We start from the raw sequence: 24,974 nt of genomic DNA, 5'->3' as shown, positions 1-24,974 counted from the left end.
AATAAAGTAAAAGAATGAAAAAAATTGAGGACAGTTTAGAGACCTCTGGGATAATATCAAATGAACCAACATATTTGGGTCCCAGAATGATTGGGGTCCCAGAATGATTGGGGTCCCAGAATAAGAAGAGAAAAAGAAAGGGTATGAGAAAGTTTTTGAGAAGATTATAGTTGAAAATTTCCCAAACATAAAAAAGGAAATAGTAAATCAAGTCCAAGAGGCACAAGGAGTCCCATACAAGGTAAACCCAAGGAGAAACACACCAAGACATATACTAATCAAACTAACAAAGGCTAAACACAAAGAAAGAATATTAAAAGCAGCAGGGGAAAAGCAACAAGTTATATACAAAGGAAGCCCCATACGTTTAACAGCTGATCTTTCAGCAGAAACTCTGAAGGCCAGAAGCAGAAACTCTGCATGCCTACTTTACCTGGCAAGGATCTCATTCAAAATTGATGGAGAAATCAAAAGTTTTTCAGACAAGCAAAAGTTAAGAGAATTCAGTACCACCAAACCAGCTTTACAACAGTTAAAGGGATTTATATAGTCATGAAATACAAGAGAAGAAAAAAGATCTACAAAATCAACCCCAAACAATTAAGAAAATGGCAACAGGAACATATATATCAATAATTACTTTAAATGTAAGTGGATTAAATCCTCCAACCAAAAGACACAGGCTGGCAGAATGGATACAAAAATAAGACCCTTATATATGCTGTCTACAAGAAACCCACTTCAAACCTAAAGACACATATAGACTGGAAGTGAGAGGATGGAAAATTTTATTCCATGCAAATTGGAAGCAAAAGAAAGCTGGATTAGCAATCCTCATATCAGACAAAATAGACCTTAAAGTAAAGAATATTAGAAGAGATAAGGAAGGGCACTACCTAATGATCAAGGGATCAACCCAAGAGGAATGCATAACAATTTTAAATATCTATGCACCCAACATAGGAGCACCTCAATACATAAGACAAACACTAACATACATGAAAATAGAAATTGAAAGTAACACAATAATAGTAGGAAACTTTAACACCCCACTCATACCAATGGACAGATCATCAAGAGAAAATTAATAAGGAAACACGTCTTAAATGATACACTAGATGAGATGGATCTCATTGATATCTTCAGGACATTCCATCCAAATGCAGAAGAATACAATTCCTTCTCAAGTGCACATGAAACATTCTCCAGGATAGGCCACATCTTGGGTCACAAATAAAACCTCAATAAATTTACAAAAATTGAAATCATATGAAGCATCTTCTCCAACCACAATGCTATGAGACTAAATATCAATTACAAGAAAAAAACTCTAAGAAACACAAGGACATAGAGATTAAACAATACATCTAAATAACCAACAGATTACTGAAAAAATGAAAAGAGAAATAAAAATATTTCTAGAAACAAATGATGATGAAAACATGACAACTCAAAACCTACGGGATGAAGCAAAAACAGTTCTAAGAGGGAAGCTCATAGCAATACCATCCTACCGCAATAAGCAAGAAAAGCATTGACGAGACAACCTAACTTTGCACCTAAAACAACTTGAAAAAGAAGAATATAAAAAAGCCCCAAACTAACGATACAGAGAAGATTAGCATGGCCCCTGCGCAAGGATGACACGCAAATTCGTGAAGCGTTCCATATTTAAAAAAAAAAAAAAGAAAAAAAAAAAAAAGCCCCAAACTTAGTAGAAGGAAAGAAATTATGAACATTAAAGCAGAAATAAGTGAAAAAGAAATGAAAGAAACAATAGTAAAGATTAATAAAACTAAAAGCTGGTTCCTTGAGAAGATAAACAAAATTGACAAACCTTTACCCAGACTCATTAAGAAAAAAAGAAGAATCAAATCAACAAAACTAGAAATGAAAAAGGAGAGGTTTCAACAGACAATGCAGAAATACAAAGGATTATAAGAGACTATTATGAACGACTGTATGGAATAAAATGGAAGAAATGGATAGATTCTTGGAAAAGTTCAATCTTCTAAGACTGAACCAGGTAGAAATAGAAATTATGAACAACCCAATTACAAGCACTGAAATTGAAGCTGTGATCAAAAATCTCCCAAAAGACAAAAGCCCAAGACCAGAAGACTTCACAGGAGAATTCTATCAAACATTTAGAGAAGAGCTAATGCCTATCCTTCTAAAGCGCTTTCAAAAAATTGCAGAGGAAGGAACACTTCCAAACTCATTCTATGAGGCCACCATCACCCTGATACCAAAACCAGACAAAGAGTACACACAAAAACAAAATTACAGGCCAATATCACTGATGAACATAGGTGAAAAAATCCTCAACAAAATTTTATAAACAGAATTCAGCAGCACATCAAAAAGCTCATACACTATAATCAAGTTGGGTTTATTCCAGGGATGCAAGGATTCTTCAATATATGTAATTCAATCAATGTGATACACCATATTAACAAACTGAAAGATAAAAACCATATGATCATTCAATAGACACAGAAAAAGTCTTTAATAAAATCCAGCACCCATTTATGATTAAAACACTTCAAAAAAATGGACGTAAGAGGAACCTACCTCAATATATATGATAAGCCTTCAGCAAATATTATTCTCAATGGTGAAAAACTGAAAGCATTCTCCCTAAGATCAGAAACAAGACAAGGGTGTCCACTTTCACCACTATTATTCAACATAGTTCTGAAAGTCCTAGCTACAGCAATCAGAGAAGAAAAAGAAACAAAAGGAAACCAGATCAGAAAAGAAGAAGTAAAGCTCTCACTGTTTGCAGATGACATGATACTGTACATAAAAAACCCTAAATATAGTATCAGAAAATTACTGGAGCTAATCAGTGAATTTGGCAAAGTTGCAGGAGACAAAATCAATACACAGAAATCACTTGCATTTCAATATACTAACAATGAAAAATCGGAAAGAAAAATTAAGTAATTAATCCCATTCACCATTGCAACAAAAAGTATTAAATATCTAGGAATAAACTTACCTAAGGAGACAAAAGAACTGCACACAGAAAATTATAAGACACTGAGAAAAGATATCAAAGATGATATAAACAGAGAGATATTCCATGTTCCTGGGTTGGAAGACTCAATCCTGTGAAAATGTCTATACTACCAAACACAATCTACAGATTCAATGTGATCCCTATCAAATTACCAAAGGCATTTTTCACAGAACTAGAAGAAAAATTTTCACAATTCATATGGAAACACAAAAGACCCTGAATAGCCAAAGCAGTCTTGAGAAAGAAGAATGGAACTGGAGGAAGCAAACTTCTTAACTTTAGATTATACTACAAAGCTACAGTCATCAAGACAGCATGGTAATGGCACGGAAACAGAAATATAGACCAATGGAACAGGATAGAAAGCCCAGAAATAAACCCATGCACCTATGGGTACCTTATTTTTAACAAAGGAGGCAAGAACAAACAATGGGGTAAGGACAGCCTCTTCAATAAATGGTGCCTGGAAAACTGGACAGCTACATGTAAAAGAATGAAATTAGAACATTTCCTAACACCATAAGCAAAGATAAACTCAAGATGGATTAAAGATCTAAATGTAAGACCAGAAACTATAAAACTCTTAGAGGAAAAACATAGGCAGAGCACTCGATGACATAAATCAAAGCAAGATCCTCTATGACCCACCTTCTAGAGTAATGGAAATAAAAACAAAAGTAAACAAGTGGGACCCGATTAAACTTAAAAGCTTTTGCACAGCAAAGGAAACTATAAGCAAGGTGAAAGGACAGGCCTCAGAATGGGAGAATATAATAGTATGAAACAACTGACAAAGGGTTAAATTCCAAAATATACAAGCAGCTCAAACAACTCAATACCAGAAAAACAAACAACCTAATCAAAAAGTGGGAAAAGACCTAAACAGACATTTCTCCAAAGAAGACATACAGATGGCTAACAAACAGATGAAAAAATGCTCAGCATCACTCATTATTAGGGGAATGCAAATCAAAACTACAATGAGATACCACCTCACACCAATCAGAATGGCTGTCATCAAAAAGTCTACAACAATAAATGCTGGAAAGTGTGTGGAGAAAAGGGAACGCTCTTGCTCTGTTGGTGGTGATGTAAATTGAGACAGCCACTATTGAAGATGGTATGGAGAATCCATTAAAAAATCAGGAATAAAACCGCCATATGACCAAGCAATCCCACTCCTAGGCATATACGTTCAGGAAACCAAAATTGAAGAAGACACATGTATCCCAGTGTTCATTGCAGCACTATTTACAATAGGTAGAATGTCAGGAAGCGTTTAACAAGAGGCTTCCTGTGTGCTATTTTGGATCTGTCAGGAACCCTCTGGCCCTTATTGATTCCTGAATATTCAGGAATTAAGAGGAGAGGCACGCCTTTCCCAGGGCTGAGGAATCCAGGCATTTCTCATTACAGTGATAAGTACCCTCTTCCTTCTTATGAAAAGGTGATTGTTTGCAACTCTCTCTTTGATAGGGATGTCTTACGTTTTGTAAGTCTGGAATTTTCATCTTTATCTTTGCTGAGAATAACCACCTTGTAAGACAGTATATATGCCCACGCCGTGTTGATTAAAATACCTTTGCTCCATCAGAGCTTTGGTCCCCATGTCTTTCTTTCTTTCTTTCTTTCTATTCTTTCTGTCTTTCTCTCTCTCTCTATTTCTGGCTAATTCCTTGGAGCGTGGAGGCCCGCTAAGCTCACTTTCTTGCCCGGGCTTCTAAGACCTTCTCGAGAAGGCGCACTGTGCCTTCACCCACTCGAGAGGGCGCCGGTGCCTACATGCAGCAGCGCAAGCCCTAAGAACAGGGCTCTATTGGCTTTCCGCGTAAACCAGGGGATATCAGCCTCTCTCTCTCTCTAATTCTCCAGACCACCAGGTTCCTGTCCATTAAAGGACCAACAAGCACTATCAGCCTCTTTCTCTCCCTTACTTTCTTATCATCGACTCCGGACCACCAGATTCCGGTCCATTAAAGGATCAACAGTATAACATGGAAGCAACCTAGATGTCCATCAACAGATGAGTAGTTAAAGAAGGTGTGGTACATAATCACAATGTAACATTACTCAGCCATGAAAAGGAACAGATTTGAGTCAGTTCTAAGCAGGCGGATGAACCTAGAACCTATTATACTGTGTGAAGTAAGTCAGAAAGAGAAAGATAAATATTGTATTCTAATGCACATATACACATAATCTAGAAAAATGACACTGAAGATTTTATTTACAGGGCAGCAATGGAGAAACGATAATCATGATGGTGTGATCTCTCACCTAGAGCCAGACATCCTGGAATGCAAAGTCAAGTGGGCCTTAGGAAGCTTCACTACAAACAAAGCTAGTGGAGGTAATGGAATTCCAGTTGAGCTATTTCAAATCCTGAAAGATGATGCTGTGAAAGTGCTGCACTCAATATGCCAGCAAATTTGGAAAACTCAGCAGTGGCCACAGGACAGAAAAGGTCAGTTTTCATTCCAATCTAAAAGAAAGGCAATACCAAAGAATGCTTAAACTACCACACATTTGCACTCATCTCACACACTAGCAAAGTAATGCTCAAAATTCTCCAAGCCAGGCTTCAACAGTACGTAAACTGTGAACTTCCAGTTGAATTTAGAAAAGAACTTCAAGCTGAATTTAGGACAGGCAGACGAACCAGAGATCAAATTGCCAACATCCATTGGATCATCAAAAAAGCAAGAGAGTTCCAGAAAAACATCTGCTTCTGCTTTATTGACTATGCCAAAGCCTTTGACTGTGTGGATCACAATGACCTGTGGAAAATTCTTAAAAGATAGAAATAACAGGCCACTTGACCTGCCTCCTGAGAAATCTGTATGCAGGTCAAGAAGCAACAGTTAGAACTGGACTTGGAAGAGCATCTGGTTCCAAATATGGAAAGGAGAACATCAAAGCTGTATGTTGTCACCCTGCTTATTTAACTTATATGCAGAGTACATCATGAGAAATACTGGACTGGATGAAATACTAGCTGGAATTAAGACTGCCAGGAGAAATGTCAATAATCTCAGATATGCAGATGACACCACACTTATGGCAGAAAGCAAAGAACTAAAGAGTCTCTTGATAATAGTGAAAGAAGAGAGTGAAGAGGTTGGCTTTTCAGAAAGCTAAGATCATGGCATCAGGTTTCATCACTTCATGGCAAATAGATAGGGAAACAGTGGAAACAGTGACAGACTATCTTTTTGTGCTCCAAAATCACTGCAGGTGGTGACTGCACCACAGCCATTAAATCAAGATTCTTGCTCCTTGGAAGAAAAGTTATAACCAATCTAGACAGCATATTAAAAAGCAAAGACATTACTTTGCCAACAAAGGTCTGTCTCGTCAAAGCTATGGCTTTCCCAGCATGTATAAATGTGAGAGTTGGACTATAAAGAAAGCTGAGTGCCAAAGAATTGATGTTTTTGATCTGTGGTGTTGGAGAAGACCCTTGAGGGTCTCTTGGACAGCAAAGAGACCCAACCAGTCCATCCTAAAGGAAATCAGTCCTGAATATTCATTGGAAGGACTCATGCTGAAGCTGAAACTCTGATACTTTGGCCACCTGATGTGAAGAACTGACTGATTTGAAAAGACCCTGATGCTGGGAAAGATTGAAGGCAGGAGAAGGGGATGGCAGAATGAGATGGTTGGATGACATCACCGACTCAATGGACATGAGTTTGAGTAAACTCTGAGAGTTGGTGATGGACAGGGAGGCCTGGCGTGCCACAGTCCATCAGTTGCAAAGACTTGTACACGACTGAGCTACTGAACTGAACTGAACTGAGTGGAGAAACAGACATAGAGAATAGACTTATGGACATGCAGAGAGGGGAGGAGAGGGTGAGATGTATGGAAAGAGTAACATGGAAACTTACATTGCCATATGTAAAATAGATAGCCATTGGGAATTTGCTGTACGGCTCAGAAAGTCAAACAGGGGTTCTGTATCAACATAGAAGGGTGGGATTTGGTGGAAGATGGGAAGGAGGTTCAAAAGGGCGGGTATATATGTGTACCTATGGCTGATTCATGTCGAGGTTTGACAGAAAACAACAAAATTGTGTAAAGCAATTGTCCTTTATTAAAAAAATTAATTAAAAATGCTATTAACTACAAAGGAACAAACTTATAAAAGACATTTTACTGTAATGAATCGGTTCTTTTAAAAGCTATTGAAGGCAGAGAAAGACAAATATCATATGATCACTTACATGTGGAATCTAAACAAATTATACAAATGGATTTATTTACAAAATAGAGACTCAGAGACATAGAGAACAAACTTACAGTTACCGAAGGAGAAAGGAGGTGGGTAAGGAATAAATTAGGAGGTTGGGATTAACATACACACAGTACAATACATAAAATAGGTAACCAACAAAGACCTACTGTATAGTACAGGGCACTCTACTCAATAATTTGTAATAACTTATAAGGGAAAGGAACCTGAATAGGAATATATTGAGAGAAAATCAATGAGCTGTGCACCTTAAACTAACACAGTATTTTAAGTCAGCCATTCTTCAATAAAGCTTCCCTGGTGGCTCAGATGGTAAAGCGTCTGCCTGCAATGCAGGAGACCCAGGTTCGATCCCTGGGTCGGGAAGATCCCCTGGAGAAGGAAATGGCAACCCACTCCAGTACTCTTGCCTGGAAAATCCTATGGATAGAGGAGGCTGGTAGGCTATAGTCCATGGAGTCCCAAAGAGTTGGACATGGCTGAGCAACTTCACTTGCACACGTCAGTGAAAAGTGAAAGTGAAAGTCGCTCAGTTGTGTCTGACTCTTTGCGACCCCATGGTTTGTGTAGTCCATGGAATTCTCCAGGCCAGAATACTGGAGTGGGTAGCCTTTCCCTTCTCCAGGGGATCTTCCCAACCTAGGGATCTCGCATTGCAGGCAGATTCTTTACCAGCTGAGTCACAAGGGAAGCCCTCATACTTCAATAAAGAGAAATAAAATTAAATTTTTGAAAAAGTTATTTAAACATACAGAATTTCATTTAAGTCTATGTACTTGGAACCTAACTAGAGTGACTTAAGCAAGTAACCAATTTGATGGCAAGTTCCTGATACTGTCCTTCCAGTCCTGAAAGATCTAGGCACGCTTCACCTTACTGATCTACTATTTTTTTTTTTAAACTTTTTGAAGTTATTTTTCTCCAGTGTTATACAGAAATGATTGACACACATCACTGTTAAAAGTGTACAACCTGATGGTTTGATTGACTGACATGTATTGTGAAATAATTACCACAATAAGTTCAGCTCACATCCATCATCTCCTAAAGGTACAGTAAAAAGAGAAGGAAGAAGCAAAGAAAAAAAAAGAAACTTGTGATGATTCACTCTGTTAACTCTTTCATATATCATTGTTATGTTTTAGTTGCTATGTCATGTCCAACTCTTTTGCGATCCCATGGACTGTAGTTTGACAGGTTCCTCTGTCCATAGAATTTCCCAGGCAAGAATACTAGTGTGTGTTGTCATTTTCCTCTCTAGGGAATCTTCTCAACCCAGGGGTCAAATCCACCTCTCCTTCATTGGCAGGCAGATTCTTTACCACTGAACCATCTGGAAAGCCCTTTGTATATCATTCAGCAATGTTAACTGCTACAGCCATCATGTTATGCATTATATCTCTAATACTTCTTTATCTTATAACTGAAAGTGTGTACTTTTTTGGCCACTTTCTCCTGCCCGCTGATCTGTTAACTTTAATACAAAGCTGTCCTCTTCATGTTTATAACAAGATTTTTACTGAAGCTCCCTGCTTTGTGCCCATGTTTTATCTAGAAAAAAATGGGGGCATGAGTAAAGGGTAAAATACATGTCTCTTGAATCTCTGAACTTTTTATCAGGATATAAAGCAGTGGATTTTTTATAGTTGTAAGGGTAACCAGTCCATCCTAAAGGAAATCAACCCTGAATATTCATTGGAAGGACTGATGCTGAAGCTGAAGCTCCAATACTTTGGCCACCTGATGCCAAGAGCCGACTCATTGGAAAAGACTCTAATGCTGGGAAAGATTGAGAGCAGGAGGTGAAGTGGGTGACAGAGGATGAGATGGTTGGATGGCATCATCGACTCAACGTACATGAGTTTGAGCAAACTCCAGGAGTTAGTGATGGACAGGGAAGTCTGGTGTTCTGCAGTCCGTGGGGTCACTTAGAGTCAGACACGACTTAGCATCTGAATAAGAAAAGGGTTCTGGGGAGTGTCTGTAATTATGTGTGCTGCTATCCGTCCAAAATTGGAATTCTGCTGGCAAGAAAAAGAAAGTAGGTATTAGACAAGCAATTAGCAGGATCTCCTATTTCATCTGTAAAATTTTTGACTGTCTAATGTTTTTCATCAAATTATTGTAATTAATAATGTATTCACCAAAAATAATCAACATGGGCCTGAATAAACTGCATGATTAAATCTCTGGAGAAAAAGACTGTACTTCGTAACTTGGAGTACAGTACTTATCCAATAAATATCATGATGATTTGCTGTCTTTAAATCAATATTACAGTTTTATATTTTAGGCAGTTAAAATATGATTTTAAAAAGAACTCTTCTAATAAATAAAATGGTTATTGTATCATTCTTTTGGCCAGTCAAATACACTAAATACAAATAATAGCTATGGCTTCAAGGAGGAGAGACGAAAAGTTTTCATTAGCATAAATGTGATTATGTGTCTAGAAAATTTAAGAGAATCAGCTGAAACATACAAATGAAGTAATATAGTGAGATGAAAATTTTAAAATTCAGTAGTTTTTCTGTATACAGAAATACTCAGAAAGAGTTTAATGGGGGAACTCTGTGCAATAAAAATGTAAACGAAGTAGCAAAATAATAAATTACCTTAATAAGAATTAATGGGAAGTTAATGAAGGCATATACCAGTTTATTTAGAGGTTTATGAAAAGTCTTGGGAAACAGAGCAAGATACTTTGCTGTTCCTAAGCTGGAGGACCAGATGTTTATAAACATGTTGATGCTGCACGAAGGGTATTGAAAATGTATCTGTTAAGTATAGTGTTAAGAACAGTTAGGATCATTTTGAAAACAGAGTCAGAGAAATGAGTGTAGCCACCTAGGATATAACAGTCTTTTATAATGCACTATATAAGAACATAGTTTGGTAGAATCTATACCTGTAAAAAATTGCCATTAACTTGGAGCTACTATACAAATTAATTTATTGTGTGATAAGGAAAACATCATGAATCAGAGAGTAAATCTCTCTTTATATATGAAAAATTATAGTAAAAACTTAGGAAGCCAGTATAATGAAAATGTTAAATTTGACTTTAAAATTTTAAACTTTACATCCAGAAGGTGATAACCAAAGTTTAAATTTAGCATCATATATTATGCTGTAAAAGCAAAGTCACAGAGAAAAAATTCCAATATGTTTATTTAAGTTTTTGAGACTATAAATAGAAATCATTGAAAAAGTTTTATTAAATGCACCCTTATTATATTATTATGGCATGCTGCTGCTGGGGCTGCTAAGTTGCTTTAGTCATGTCTGACTCTGTGCGACCCCATAGACGGCAACCCACCAGGCTCCGCTGTCCCTGGGATTCTCCAGGCAAGAGTACTGGAGTGGGTTGCCATTGCCTTCTCTGTTGGATGGCATCAGTTCAGTTCAGTTGCTCAGTCGTGTCCAACTCTTTGCAACCCCATGAATCACAGCACGCCAGGCCTCCCTGTCCATCACCAACTCCCAGAGTTTACTTGAATTCATGCCCATCGAGTCGGTGATTCCATCCAGCCATTTTATTCTCTGTCGTTCCCTTCTCCTCCTGCCCCTAATCCCTCCCAGCATCAGGGCCTCTTCCAATGAGTCAACTCTTCACACGAGGTGGCCAAAACACTGGAGTTTCAGCTTCAGCATCAGTCCTTCCAATGAACACCCAGGACTGATCTCCTTGAGGATGGACTGGTTGGATCTCCTTGCAGTCCAAGGGACTCTCAAGAGTCTTCTCCAATAGCACAGTTCAAAAGCATCAATTTTTTGGCATTCAGCTTTCTTCACAGTCCAACTCTCACATCCATACGTGACCACTGGAAAAACCATAGCCTTGACTAGACGGACCTTTATTGGCAAAGTAATGTCTCTGCTTTTTAATATATATATAATAATGTCTATATATATTATATATATATATATATATATATAATATATATATATATAATAATGTCTAGGTTGGTCATAACTTTCCTTCCAAGGAGTAAGTGTCTTTTAATTTCATGGCTGCAGTCACCATCTGCAGTGATTTTGGAGCCCCCCAAAATAGAGTATGACACTATTTTCACTGTTTCCCCATCTATTTCCCACGAAGTGATGGGACCAGATGCCATGATCTTAGTTTTCTGAATGTTAAGCTTTAACCCAACTTTTTCACTCTCCTCTTTCACTTTCACCAAGAGGCTTTTTAGCTCCTCTTCACTTTCGGCCATAAGGGTGGTGTCATCTGCATATCTGAGGTTATTGATACTTCTTCTGGCAATCTTGATTCCAGTTTGTGCTTCTTCCAGCCCAGCATTTCTCATGATGTACTCTGCATATAAGTTAAATAAGCAGGGTGACAATATACAGCCTTGACGTACCTCCTTTTCCTATTTGTAACCAGTCTGTTGTTCCATGTCCAGTTCTAACTGTTGCTTCCTGACCTGCATACAGGTTTCTTAAGAGGCAGGTCAGTTGGTCTGGTATTCCCATCTCTTTCAGAATTTTCCACAGTTTATTGTGATCCACACAGTCAAAGGCTTTGGCATAGTCAATAAAGCAGAAATAGATGTTTTTCTGGAACTCTCTTGCTTTTGCTTTGGATGGCATAAAAGTAGTCAAATCAAGGAATACTAATGCTCTAAATTTAGCAAAATTTTCAAGAAAAAGAAAGGAAATTTTGGCAGCAGTACATAATCCACAAATACAGATTGCTTTTTCTTCATATTGAGAAAGTTACCATTTAAAGTGATTGCTATCTATATATAATAATTTCTCTTAAGAGCAAGGGCTCTTTTAGAAAATGTTCTATTCCTAGGGTGTAGTTGTATAAGAAAAGAAAGTGAAGTTGGTCAGTCGTATCCGACTCTTTGCAACCCCATGGACTGTAACCTACCAGGGTCCTCTGTCCATGGGATTTTCCATGCAAGAGTACTACAGTGGGTTGCCATTTCCTTCTCCAGGGGATCTTCTCGACCCAGGGATTGAACCTGGGTCTCCCACATTGTATGCAGATGCTATACCGTCTGAGCCAAGTGCCTAGAAAATGACTAGTGCTCAAGAACACAAGAACGATTGAATAAATGAATGAAAGATACAAAGAAATGAATATCTCCAGCTAGTCAATGGATTCAAGAAAGAAATGGAAGAAACTGATATTTTAACACATAAAGTAAAATGATAACTTCGTAATGTGTCTGAAAATTCTGCTTTAAACCTGCTTTAAACTGTCACCCAGAATTATTTCTGTAAAGACAGAGCCTTTATAAATGCTTCAGGAGATAATCACTGAGATATAATTTCCTTTCATTAATAAAGGAATATATAGTTTATATGTTAGGGCTTCCCAGGTGGCTCAGTGGTAACGAATCCACCTGCCAATGCAGGTTGGATCCCTGGGTCAGAAAGATGCCCTGGTGTGGGAAATGACTACCCACTCCAGTATTTTTGCCTGGAGAATCCTGTGGACAGAAGGGCCTAGCAGGTTACAGTCCATGGGGTTGCAAAGTGTAGGGTACAACTGAGTATGCACACACACACAGTTAATACAGAACATAAAGCCAAAGAAAAATATGTTCATGGTGTGATCTGAGATTCCATTTTTTATGTAGATGATTTTGTGCCCTTCTACTGGAGCTCCCCTCCCCCCCCAAAAAAAACCATAAACTATTTAATTCTGAGTTTTAAAGAGCAAAATAATTTACTATATTGAAACAGCCCATTCATCATATAAAGCATTTGATTCTGTCACCTCAAGTGCTTGTTAAATCACTTCCAGCTGCTACAATCAAGGGCCAGGTACTTCTAAGGTCTGGCACTTTCTGAGCTCTATTACACCTTTAAGTATGATTCTTCAATCCAATTCTAACCTTCATAATAATCAAGTGCCCACTCCAGTTAACTTCAAGGCAACTGGGAACTTGGAATTCTCTGTATGTGTCTGTCTCTGATTTTCAATCAGACCTCTTCATCCAAAACCTGAAAGGTTCTGAATATCTATGAAGTAGTATAGTAACATTTTCACTTAAAGCAGTGTCAAGAGCAGCATCATTGCCATAAAACTTTGGCAAGGAAACTAAGCTATTAAAGGGATGCCTCTCAAACCAACAAGGAAGTAACAGCGATAGAACAAAGAAGTAATGTATTCACATGATTGTACCTACAAGAATCCACTGACTGAATAATTTAACATTAAGGTGGAATTCAGTGACATTTAAATTATAAGAAATAAAGGGAGAATTCTGTGTTTAAATACCTATAGTGAAGAAAGTTTACACATTAGCTTTATCTACATATAATGTTTGATTTTTTTCAACAAATATTTATTAAGCCTACACCTTGGAGTACTGCTAATGTGTACATGTATCAATTTAATACAATTCAAACATATCATAAAAGTAACAAAATAGAATTTAATGATTTAAAAATGTGTAGTTCATGCATTTGCTTCCTTTTATTAAAAAATTATAAAGACGTTATTGAAATTTAATTCACATATCCTAAAATTCATCCTGTTCAAGTGTACAGTTCAGTGGTTTTTAGCATATTCACAGTTATGCAACCGTCGCTACAGAACATTTTCATCATCGCCAAAAGAAAACTCTTAGCAGTCAGCTGTAGTACAGTGTTCTCGTGTACCCACACTCAGACTCATATTATTAACATTTAACATTAATATGGTAGATTTGTCACAAGCAATAAACAAATCTGAAACACTATTATTAACTACTGTCTATACTCACTAGAATATAGACATATTAGATTCTTTAATTTTAACTTAATATCTTTTTTCAATTCCAGGTCCCCAACCAGGATACATTATTTTTAGTTATGTGTCCTTAGTCTCCTCTTAACTGTGATAGTTTCGCAGACTTTTCTGTTTTTGATGATCTTGGTTTATAATTCCCCTGTCTTGTAATGTATTTATCTGGTTTCAATATTAAGGTAACATTGACCTTATAACATGACTTAGAAAGTGTTCTTTTTGCTTCTATTTTCTTGAAGTTATCATGGAAAATTTGTATTATTTCTTTGGTAGAATTCACCAGTGAAATCAATAGGGCTTAATGTTATCTTTTCTGAGAAGATTATGAATTGTTAGCTCCATTTCCTTAATAGTTTTAGGGTTATTCAGATCATGTCTACTTCTTCTGTGTGAGTTTTGTACTTTTTGCATTTTAAGAAATTGGTTATAAAATTTGTGAGCATAGAGTTGCTGATATTTTTTTTTTCTTATTCATATGCATGGAATCAATAGTGATGACCCATCCTACGAGAGGACACTAGTAATTTGTGTCCTCTCTCTATTTTCTTGACTAGCCTAACTAGAAGTTTATTAATTTTATCAATATTTTTAATAATCAGGTTTTAGTTTGACTGATATTCTGTTTTTTCAGCCTATTTTTCAGCTTTATTTTTGCCCTCATATTTATTATTTCTTTTTTCTTGTTTAATCTTAAATTCTCTTCTCTAACTCCCTGAGGTAGAAACTAAGTTATTCATTGTAGATTTCTCTTTTTTCTTTTACATTTTCTTCTGAACACTGCTTCCACTGTATCTCACAACTTTTGATAACTTACATTCTAATCTTCATTTTGTTCAAAATGTTTTAATTTTCTTGTGAGACTTTTTGAAACCATGGATTATCAGAAGTGTGCAAATTAATTTCCAAGTATTTGGGTGGTTTTCTAGCTATCTTTTCAGGTGTTGTTTTCTAGTTTAATTCCATTGTCATCTGAGGACTTACTTTGTCTGATTTCAATTGATGATCTTCATAGCCAACATTGTCTATCTTGGTGAATGTTCTATGTGGTTTGGGAACAACAGCTCTGCTGTTGTTTGGGGAAATCTAAATAATAATTGTATGGCATTGATTGATAATATAGTTCAGCTCATCTATGTTCATACTGATTTTTTATCTCTATGATCTGTCAATTGCTGTTGGAGGGGTATTGATGTCTTCAACAAAAATGGTGGATTTTTCTATTTCTTCTTTTACTTTTAATGCATTTTGATGCTCTTCTGTTTCAGACATACATGTTTAGGATTATAATGTGTTATTAGAAAATTGACCCCTTTACTATTATGCCTTTCTTTATCTCTATTAATTTTCCTTTTGTGGATTCTACTCTGTCTGAAATTACAATAGCTACATTGCTTTCTTTTGATTAGTGTTGTTATTGGATGGTTCTCTCTATCCCTTTAATTTTAACCTATAAAATTTAAAGTCTTTAAATTTAAAATGGGCTTCTTGTATACAACATAATTTTTAAAAATCTACTCTGACAATCTTCATTTAATTGGTAATTTTAGACCATTGAAATTAAAAATATTTTGATATATGTTTCTTAAGATCTATCATGTTTATAACTGGTTTCTATTGATTCGCTTTGTATTTGTTCTTTATCTCCCTCCTTTAAAATCGTCTCTTATTTTTAATTTGGTATTTTATATGATTATCTCATCTTTTAGAACATCAATTATACTGCTTTTATAATTTCTATAGTACTGGCTCTAGAGTTTAGGATATACATTTTTAAGTAATTTAACTTTAAATTATAATACAAATAACACTATATGGTCTCATATGGAATGTGGTTACCTTATAACCAATTCCTTCCTCCCACCTCTTATAACATTATTGTCATTTCCTTATACACAAGACATTATATTCACCCATTATATAATTACTGTGGAGGGATCTTCCCAACCCAGGGATCAAACCAGCCTCTCTTATGACTTCTGCATTCGCAGACAGATTCTTTAACACTATCACCACCTGGGAAGCACACTTTAAACAAACAGATATCTTTTTATCAATTAATTGTAATAAATGTAAGGAATTTAATTTTATGTTCATTTATTCCTTATCTAAAGCTTTTCCTTTCTTTATATAGAATAAAGTTTCTGCCTATGTTATTTTCCTTCTCTTTAACATTTTATGCAGGACTGGTGTCCTGCTGATGAGTTCCTCAGTTTATGTTTATCTGAGAAAGTTTTTTATTTCTCCTTTACTTTTGAAGGATACTTTTGCTGAATATAGAATCTTAGGATGGATTTTTTCAACTTTAATTTTTTTATTTTACTATTATTAAATGATTTCTGACAAGAATTCCACTATAGTTATATTCTTTTCCTCTATAAATAAGGTGAGATTTTTCCGATCTTTTTTAAATAATTTTTTTCTTTGTCTTTGGATTTCTACTGTTTGAATGTAGTAGCTCTAGTTCTTTTTTTTTTTTTTTCCTTTCCCCATTAATTTTAGTTGGTGTTCTCTGAACTAGGCTTGCGGTTTGGTGTCAGTCATGAATTTTGTAAAATTCTCAAATGTTATTACTGCAAATATTTTTTGAAGCTTTATTTGTATCCTTTTGGTATTCTAGTTACACAGTGTTATGCATCAAAATTGTTTCACAGTTATTGAATGTTTTGTTATGATTCTATTTTTTTATTCTTTTTTTGTCTGTGTATTTCAACTTTGTATGTTGTTTTATTTAGCTATTCAAATTCACCGATAATTTCCTCAGAAACTTATGTGTTGTCAATAAATATTTATTCTTCACTTCTATTGTGGTGTTTTTTCCTACTCCAGGGGATCTTCCCAACCCAGGGATTGAACTTGCATCTCTTGAGTCTCCTGCTTTGGCAGGCAGAGTCTTTATCACTGCGCCACCTGGGACTCCCTTTAATTTCCAAAACCTAAGTGTTTGTTTTTTGTTTGTTTGTTTCTTTCTAAAAGCCTCCATTTCCTTGTTTACATAACTCATCTTTCTTGCATGGTGTGTATCTTTTCCATTAGAGCCCTTAACATATTAATCATGGTTATGTTAAATTGCCAGTTTTATAATTTCCATATCTGTGATATATCGCAGTCTGGTTCTGACTTGACTTCATTTTCCCTACTGCTTTTTTCTTTTCTCCTTTTGACAGTTTTCAATTAACGCAAACAAACAAGAGATGTTGTATTGGATAATGGGTACTGAGGTACAAAAGCTTTAGTGTGAGGTTTATACTAATCAGGGTAAGAGGTAGGTTGTATTTAATGTTTGTGGTAGCTATTGATGCCAAAAGCTTTACATTATTCTAGTGTCTGTTTTTTTCTTCTCCTCTTTACTCTGGGTTTCCCTTTGTATTCCTCATGAGAGGGAGAGATTGTGTGTTGCAGTTCTTTCAGCTGTAATCTACTGTTAATATACTAGCACCCCACTGGTGAGCTGTAATGTGTGGGAAGGGTTATTATTCTACTGTTCTCCTATTGAATTTCTGTTGTAGCGAGACTGTGTCGCAGGGCTGTGACTTCCACAACTGTTTCTTCAGTGATATAACTTTCTTTAACCCTTGTCCATTTCTCCCTTATCTGCCTGTTGTGTTCTCTATAGTTCCATGAAGTCCTAATCCAGTTTGACTGCATTTAGTGTTTTTGTTTTCTCCTTTCTCAAGTGACACAGGAAAGCTAAAAGTGCCTGGGGTATGAGGGATGAACTTCTTCAATATGGAATTACTCTCTCTTCCTGCAAAATCCATGAGGGGGCATTCTCAGAGCTTCACCCTGAGGCACTGATGAGTTTCCTTGGTGTAAAGTTCATGAAAGTCTGGAGGTCTGCTAAGATTGAAATCCCCAAGAATTTCTCACTCTTATGCTTGTTCATCCTTAGTCTCAGGCACTTCATTAAAATTACCATTTAAGGGTTGCATTAAATGTTAAATTACTGATTTTCAGTTTGCCCACCAATTTTTCTTGCTGTAATGACAGAGGTGACAACTTCCAAGGTCAAGGAGGGCTAAAATCAGAAGTCTAAAGAACGATTTAAAAAATGTTATAGCATGTTTGTATGACTATGGCAATCTATTAGAGAAAAAAAGTTGAATGTGAAGAACAGGAAAGTTTTCATAAGAAAATGAGCTCCTTGAATAAGTGAGAGGAATCAGGATCAAATTCATAAGGAGTCAGGGTTCTGTGGTGGCTCAGATGGTAAAGAATCTGCCTTCAGTGTAGGAGACCTGGGTTCACTCCCTGGGTTGGGAAGATCCCCCCGGAAAGGGAATGACAACCCACTCCAGTATTCTTGCCTGGACACTCCCATGGGCAGAGGAGCCTGCTGGGCTATAGTTCATGGATTTGCAGAGTCAGACAGCATTTGAGAACACAGCATGGATCACCACTTCACAACCCATTAGTACGGTTATTAAAAAAAAAAAAAAAAAAAAGCAAACAACCTACAAAAAAATGGAAAGTAACAAGTATTGGCAAGAATGTGAAGAAATTGGAGCCTTTGTGCACTGCTGGTGGGAAAGTAAGAGTGCAGTTTCTGTGGAAAATGATGCTAAGATAGAATTAAAAAAATTAAAATACAACCACCATATAATTTAGCAACTCCACTTTTATGTATATTGAAAGCAGGGACTCAGAAATCTATTGTAAGCCCATGTTCATAGCAACATTATTCACAATAGACCAAACATGTAAGTAACCCAAGTGTCCCTTGGCAGATGAAGGAATAAATAAAATATACATATGGGGTTGGCCAAAAAGTTTTTTGGGTTTTTCTGTATTATCTTGTGGAAAAACCCAAATGAACATTTTGGCCAACCCAATGCACATAATAAAATATTGTTCAACTACAAAAAGAAAGGTAATTCTGACACATTCTACAACAAGGACATGCTAACAAGATAACATGCTAAGTGAAACGAACCAGGAACAAATGACAGATATGTATGATCCCACTAATGTAAGGTACCTAAAATAGTCAAATTCATAGAGATAAAAATTAGAATTGTAGATACCAGGGGGGTAATGGAGAGTTTTGGGTAATAGGTATAGATTTTCAGTTTGGGAAAATGAAAGCTGGAGATGAACAGTGGCGATGGTTGCACAACAATGTAAATGTGCCTAATGCCACTGAACCATACTCTTAAAACAGGCTGAAATATGTTGCAAGTGTATGGTTAATGTTATAGATATTTAACCATGATAAAGTTGTATGTTATAGATATTTAGCCACAATTAAAAAAAAGAAAAAAAATAAATACATATTTTATAAAACTGAAACCTTTGCTATACCATAAGTCCCTTATATATGAACTTTTATGTTGCTAAGGTTCAAAGATGTGAATGTACAGCTGGTTCCAGTAAGGAACCGGAACCCGTGCCATCAATGTCAGATGTGAATAAAATTGCCGCTTGTCCTCCATCTCCCATTGCTAATGATGCTTCAGCTCTGCCATCTTCCACCTCCTCTCCCTCCTTTAGTCAATAACCCTTCTTCCCTGTCCACCTGATGCCAGCCCCTGTATGCCAACTGTTGGACAATACTATTGTACTTCTCAAGCTATTATAAGATTAAAAATAGTTTCCTTATTTTTTTTAATGTATTACTTGTGTGAAAAGTATTATAAACCTATTACGGTCCAGTACTACACAGCCAGTTATGTTAGTTAGCTACCTAGGCTAACTTTGTTGGACTTAAGAATAAACTGGACTTAGGAACTTACTCTCAAAACAGAACTCGTTCATATATGGGGGATCTTCTTGTATTAGGGCAGCCTTCAAGGATCCATGTTGTAAGGTATGTATTAAGTCTTTAGGAAGAGCCTTGAGATAGATTCTAAATATATTTTCACTCCTGCCTACTGGTCTTTTTTTTTTAAAATTATTTATTTTTAATTGAAGGATAATTCCTTCACAGTATTGTGTTGGTTTCTTCCAAACATCAACATGAATCAGCCTTAGGTATAGATATGTCCCCTTCCTTTTGAGCCCCTCTCCTATCACCCTCCCCATCCAACACCTCTAACAGACCCCTGGTTTGAGTTCCTTGAGTCATACAGAAAATTCCCATTGGCTATCTATTTTATATATGGTAATGTAAATTTCCCTGTTACTGCCTACTGGTCTTGATCTGGAAGGTGAATCATTTTTTTTTTTTTTTTTTCCTTCACTCCACTGTCATCAGTCTTGGCAATATGACAGGGTTTATTCCCTGAAAAATGAGTGAAAGTTGTATGCTCCTCTTCTGGGTAAAAAAAAATAAGAAAAACCCTGCATTCAGATAACACTTTTCTTGCTACAGTGAGACTCATGATCCAGCAACCTACTTAAACAGAGATCCCACAATGCAGAGAATGTGAAACAGAGCTGGGGCTGACCTGAAATGGATACAATCTTGAGCATGAAATATTGTGAAAAGTCACTAGGATTATAGGGCTATTGCTACTGCAGCATAACTGAGATTACACTCACTAATGCAGTTTAAGATAATCAATTAGTTTAAGAACCTAGTGTATTGTCTTTCTAATCTTTAGGTGACTGTTTTATTATTTGTATCAGAAACTGAATAGGTTTCAGTGAACCAAACTCCATGTTCCAGAGTGCTAGGCAGACACAGGAAATAGTCATTATCTTTGAATTTGTTTTCAAATTTGAGATTATTTGGTGAATCTAACTCATGTTCAGTGGATATAACTGTTAAAACTCTAAAACAATTGGCTGTGATGATGCCATTAACATGAACTTGGTTGCCAAGCATACATCTCTATGTATAGGAAGTGATGTTGCTTCTAGACTGGATGGACAGCGAAATATGACTGACTTTATCTCACATGTACCATTTGTACAAAGAAGTAAAATGGAGGAAAATACGGAATCTAAACACACAGGTAGAAATTGATCATATAAACCTAACTAAGCAACGGAAACTGAAGACTTCAAATATATTGTATTCATATACACCACTAATTAAGAATTTGTGTGTGGTTTAGGAATCACCAACCCTCAATCTCTCATTATCTTTATGTAAATGATAATTCAAAAACACATTGAATCATAAAGAGGCCTAGAATTCCTCCCCATCAGTTAATATAATCAACAGTGTTCTGTTTAAGTTTTCACCCTTCTGATAATGAGATGTTTTGTGAAGATAAATATAAAGAGTTTTTTTTTTTTGCTGACTTTTTTTTCAGGCAGACTCTTGCAAATTTCTTTGAAAAAAATACCTCTTCAGCTTGAACTTCTGATAACTAACTTTCTTTTTTAAAAAATTTTTATTGGAGTATAGCTGATTGACAATGGTGTGCTAATTTCAGGTGTACAACAAAATGAATCAATTATATATGTATATACATATATCCACTCTTTTTTAGATTCTTTTCCCATATAGACCATTGCAGAGTATTGGGTAGAGTTCCCTGTACTATGCAGTAGGTCCTTATTAGTTATCTATTTGATATATGGTAGTGGGAATGTATGTCAATCTCAATCTCCCAATTTATTCCTCCCCCTTCCTTATACTTTGATAACCATGAACTTGTTTTCTACATCTGTAACTCTATTTATGTTTTGTAGATAAGTTCATTTGCACTTTTTTAAAGACTTCATGTATAAGCAATATCGTATATCTGTCTTTCTCTGTCTGACACTTCACTCAGTATGACAATCTCCAGGTCCATCCATGTTGCTGCAAATAGCATTATTTTATTCTTTTTTACAGCTGAGTAATATTTCATTGTATATATGTACCACATCTTCTTTATCCATTCCTCTGTTAGAGAACATTTATATTGTTTCCTTGTCCTGGATATGAACAGTGCTTCAGTGAACATTGGGTGCGTGTATCTTTAAATTGTGGTTTTCTCCAGATATATAGCCAGGAGCGTGATTGCTGGATCATGTGGTAGCTCTGTTTTTGCCACAAAGGTTTAAACCAAGCAATCATCATTTAATAAAGGAAAATGTACTTCTTATCTGAAATATCCATGTTCTTTGATATACTAAAAAAGCCTTGGAAATTATAATACAGAAAAGTAGTAAAAGAGTTGAGCTTAATTTCTTGAATCACTAAAGTGCTAATCCCATTTATTGAATACTTATCATTATTTTAAAAATAGCTATTTAAAGGTTTATAGAGGTTACATACTTTAGTTTGTTGTGGAAACTCTGATACACCATCAGCTTTCTATTAACATTTTAGATAATATTTCATGATAAATCATCAGTGCTGTTCAAGAGTACTTCTGTGATGGTAGAAATATTCCTTGTTTTCAAAGTCCAAACCACTCGACACTTGTAGTTACTGAGTACTTGAAAAGTAGCTAGTGTGACTGAAAAGCTGAATTTTAAAATTTGCTGTTGTTAGTGTTTAGTCACTCAGCTGCGTCCAACTCTTTTGTGACCCCATGGACTATAGTCCACCATGCTCCTCTGCCCATAAGACTTTCCAGACAAGAATAATGCAGTGGGTTGCCATTTGCCTCTCCAAGGGATCTCCCAGACCCAGAGACTGAACCCACATCTCCTGCATTAGCAGGTGGATTCTTTACCACTGAGCCACCAAAGAAGCCCTCAAAATTTATTTAACTTTAATTTAAACAGTCATTTAAGGCTAGCAGCTATTACATTAACAAGCACAGATCTAGATCTAAATCTAGATAATTTGAAACTACACTTAATTGTTTTGGGAATTCCCTAGTGGTCCAGTGGTTAGGACTCTGGGCTTTCAATGTTGAGAGCATGAAATCAAGCCCTGGTTGGGGAACTAAGACCATGCAAGTTGTGTGACTGAAAGAGTGGTCAAATGACACACTAGGCTTGAAAGAAGAGAGGAATGATCATTAATAAATAGTTCACAATGTTTCATTTGATGAAATTAAAGAAACCATGATACAAAAATTAACAACATAAAAAATAATCTGGAAACCTCTGAGTTAGAAACTCAATTTTTAGAGTTATATTAGAAACTATTTTTCTACATATAACAGAAAGATTGCAACACCTCTCTCCTATATCTAACCAATCATTTTTAAGATCAGAATAAAACTTAGATTTTCTGATGTTGCATTCTGCTTATTTCATATATTCAATTTCTGTAACTATATTAGTAATGGCAAAATGAAGTGATAGTCAAAGACATAAAATGTGTTTTATTCTTTACACACTTAAAATCTAGTTTTCATAGGATTTGCACTTCCTGCAAATATCGTGCAAGACACGATAATAAAATGTGAAAATATTTGGTAAATATACATTAAAATCATGAGTATTTGAGAAGAGATGTATTACTACTACTGTAAAAATAAGTGCAAGAAAGACTATCTTGGGTTTTGTACTTCAGCAAGTAAGTAAATTGTGGCAAGTCCTTTCATAAATCAAAAATATAAATAAATTTAAATTTTCAGTATTAATGAATCATACAAAATTAACACACAATCAATTCATAAGTAAAAACAAATGAGCAATTTCAAAGATAAACAGTTTCTAAGGTAACACTTTAATTTGTTATTGTTGTGCTATGTTCACTCGCTCAGTTATGTCCAACTCCTTGTGACCCTATAGACAGTATCCCTCCAGGCTTCTCTGTCCATGGGAATTTCCCACGCAAAGATGCTGGAGTGGGTTTCCATTTCCTCCTCCAGGGGATCTTTTACTTTGTGTATAATGAATAAAGAACTTTTTTTTTCTTTCAGAAGATCTGTTTGTGAGTATCCTATCTCATGTAAAATGTTAATTTCATTCCTTTTGAAGCCACTTTCTTACTTCAGTTAAATCGCAAATGTGATTCACATAATTAACATGCCAGAAATGCAAACTTCAAAATCGACAAGTTTGGATCATTTTCCTTCAAAGGCCAAAAGATGGTGCTGCTGTGTAGCTGAGTTATTGTTCCTCAATAATCAATTGCCTTCCACAGTTCAATTCAACTGCTAAAATGGTAGAAATAAATCTGTCATAAGAGCAAGTAAAACAGGTCTGAAAATTGCAGTGAAACAAATCAGGTAACAAATTAACTTAGAGTAGGATCCAATGATAATTGGACGTAGTGAAAACTGACAGTTGCCTAGTGGCAAAGAGATTGGTAGTCACTTTTTGTGTAATATGTAGACATTTCTGAGAATTTAGGCTAAACACTTCTTATCAGGAAGTCATAGGTTAAGGGAGGAGGGGGAGAGTGAGAGAGAATTGGGGTCGGGGGTAGGAGAGAGACTGCCTTTAGAGAAACTGGCCATTTTGTGAGAATAACCTAATGAGACAAGTACTTTTATTTCCATCCTAATAATTTAGTAACTTTATAATTTCAGAGTAAACCTCAAAATTTATTTTACTTCAAAACTATTAAATTTTGTTATTATTAACATTAAACTATCATGCAATTAATGGTGATCAGTATATTATTTAGAATTAGACTTTACCCATTTTAATTTTATTCTTCACCACATGTATGTATGCACATACTTATAAGTGGAACAGTTTTATGTGGTTTATAATAGGGAAAAAAACACAACTTTAAATGTCCTTACACATGAGCAACACCCAATCACTGCTCCTCAGAGCAGACCCTTTACACAAGTTTAATTCTTGTATTTTATTAATATATTTTGCCCCTGTGAACCTGTAGCCCACTAGTCTCCTCTATCCATGGAATATTCCAGGCAAGAATACGGGAGTGGGTTGCCATTTCCTCCTCTAGGGGTTCTTTCAGACTGAGGGATTGAATCAGGGTCTCCTGCATTGGCAGATGGATTCTTTATCACTGAGCCATCTGGGAAGCCCTCATACATTGTACTTCTTTATATTTCCAGTATAGTCGTAGCCATAGTTTTTTGCTACAAGGTCAAGCTCTGCATGCCTGTGTTGGTGAACTCCACACTTGAGTTAGAGTAATCAAACCAGTATGAGGGAAAACCACAAAAGAGAGCCAGCGGGTGTAAGGA

At 35.9% G+C, this 24,974-nt stretch overlaps 1 non-coding gene and 1 pseudogene across 1 annotated transcript; both read left to right on the top strand.

The window, feature by feature from the left end:
* Nucleotides 1-1,600: 1,600 nt before the first annotated feature.
* On the top strand, nucleotides 1,601-1,675 carry LOC133044080 (U6 spliceosomal RNA; annotated as a pseudogene).
* Nucleotides 1,676-7,574: 5,899 nt separating this feature from the next.
* TRNAC-GCA (transfer RNA cysteine (anticodon GCA)) lies at nucleotides 7,575-7,646 on the top strand. Its single transcript has one exon. It is a non-coding gene; the product is annotated as a tRNA-Cys (tRNA).
* The last annotated feature ends 17,328 nt before the right edge of the window (nucleotides 7,647-24,974 follow it).

This window comes from Dama dama, chromosome 22 (genome assembly GCF_033118175.1).
Source record: "Dama dama isolate Ldn47 chromosome 22, ASM3311817v1, whole genome shotgun sequence".
NCBI classification, from domain to species: domain Eukaryota; kingdom Metazoa; phylum Chordata; class Mammalia; order Artiodactyla; family Cervidae; genus Dama; species Dama dama.
The sequence above is the reverse complement of the archived record's forward strand: the minus strand, read 5'-3'. Positions and strand labels throughout refer to the sequence as shown.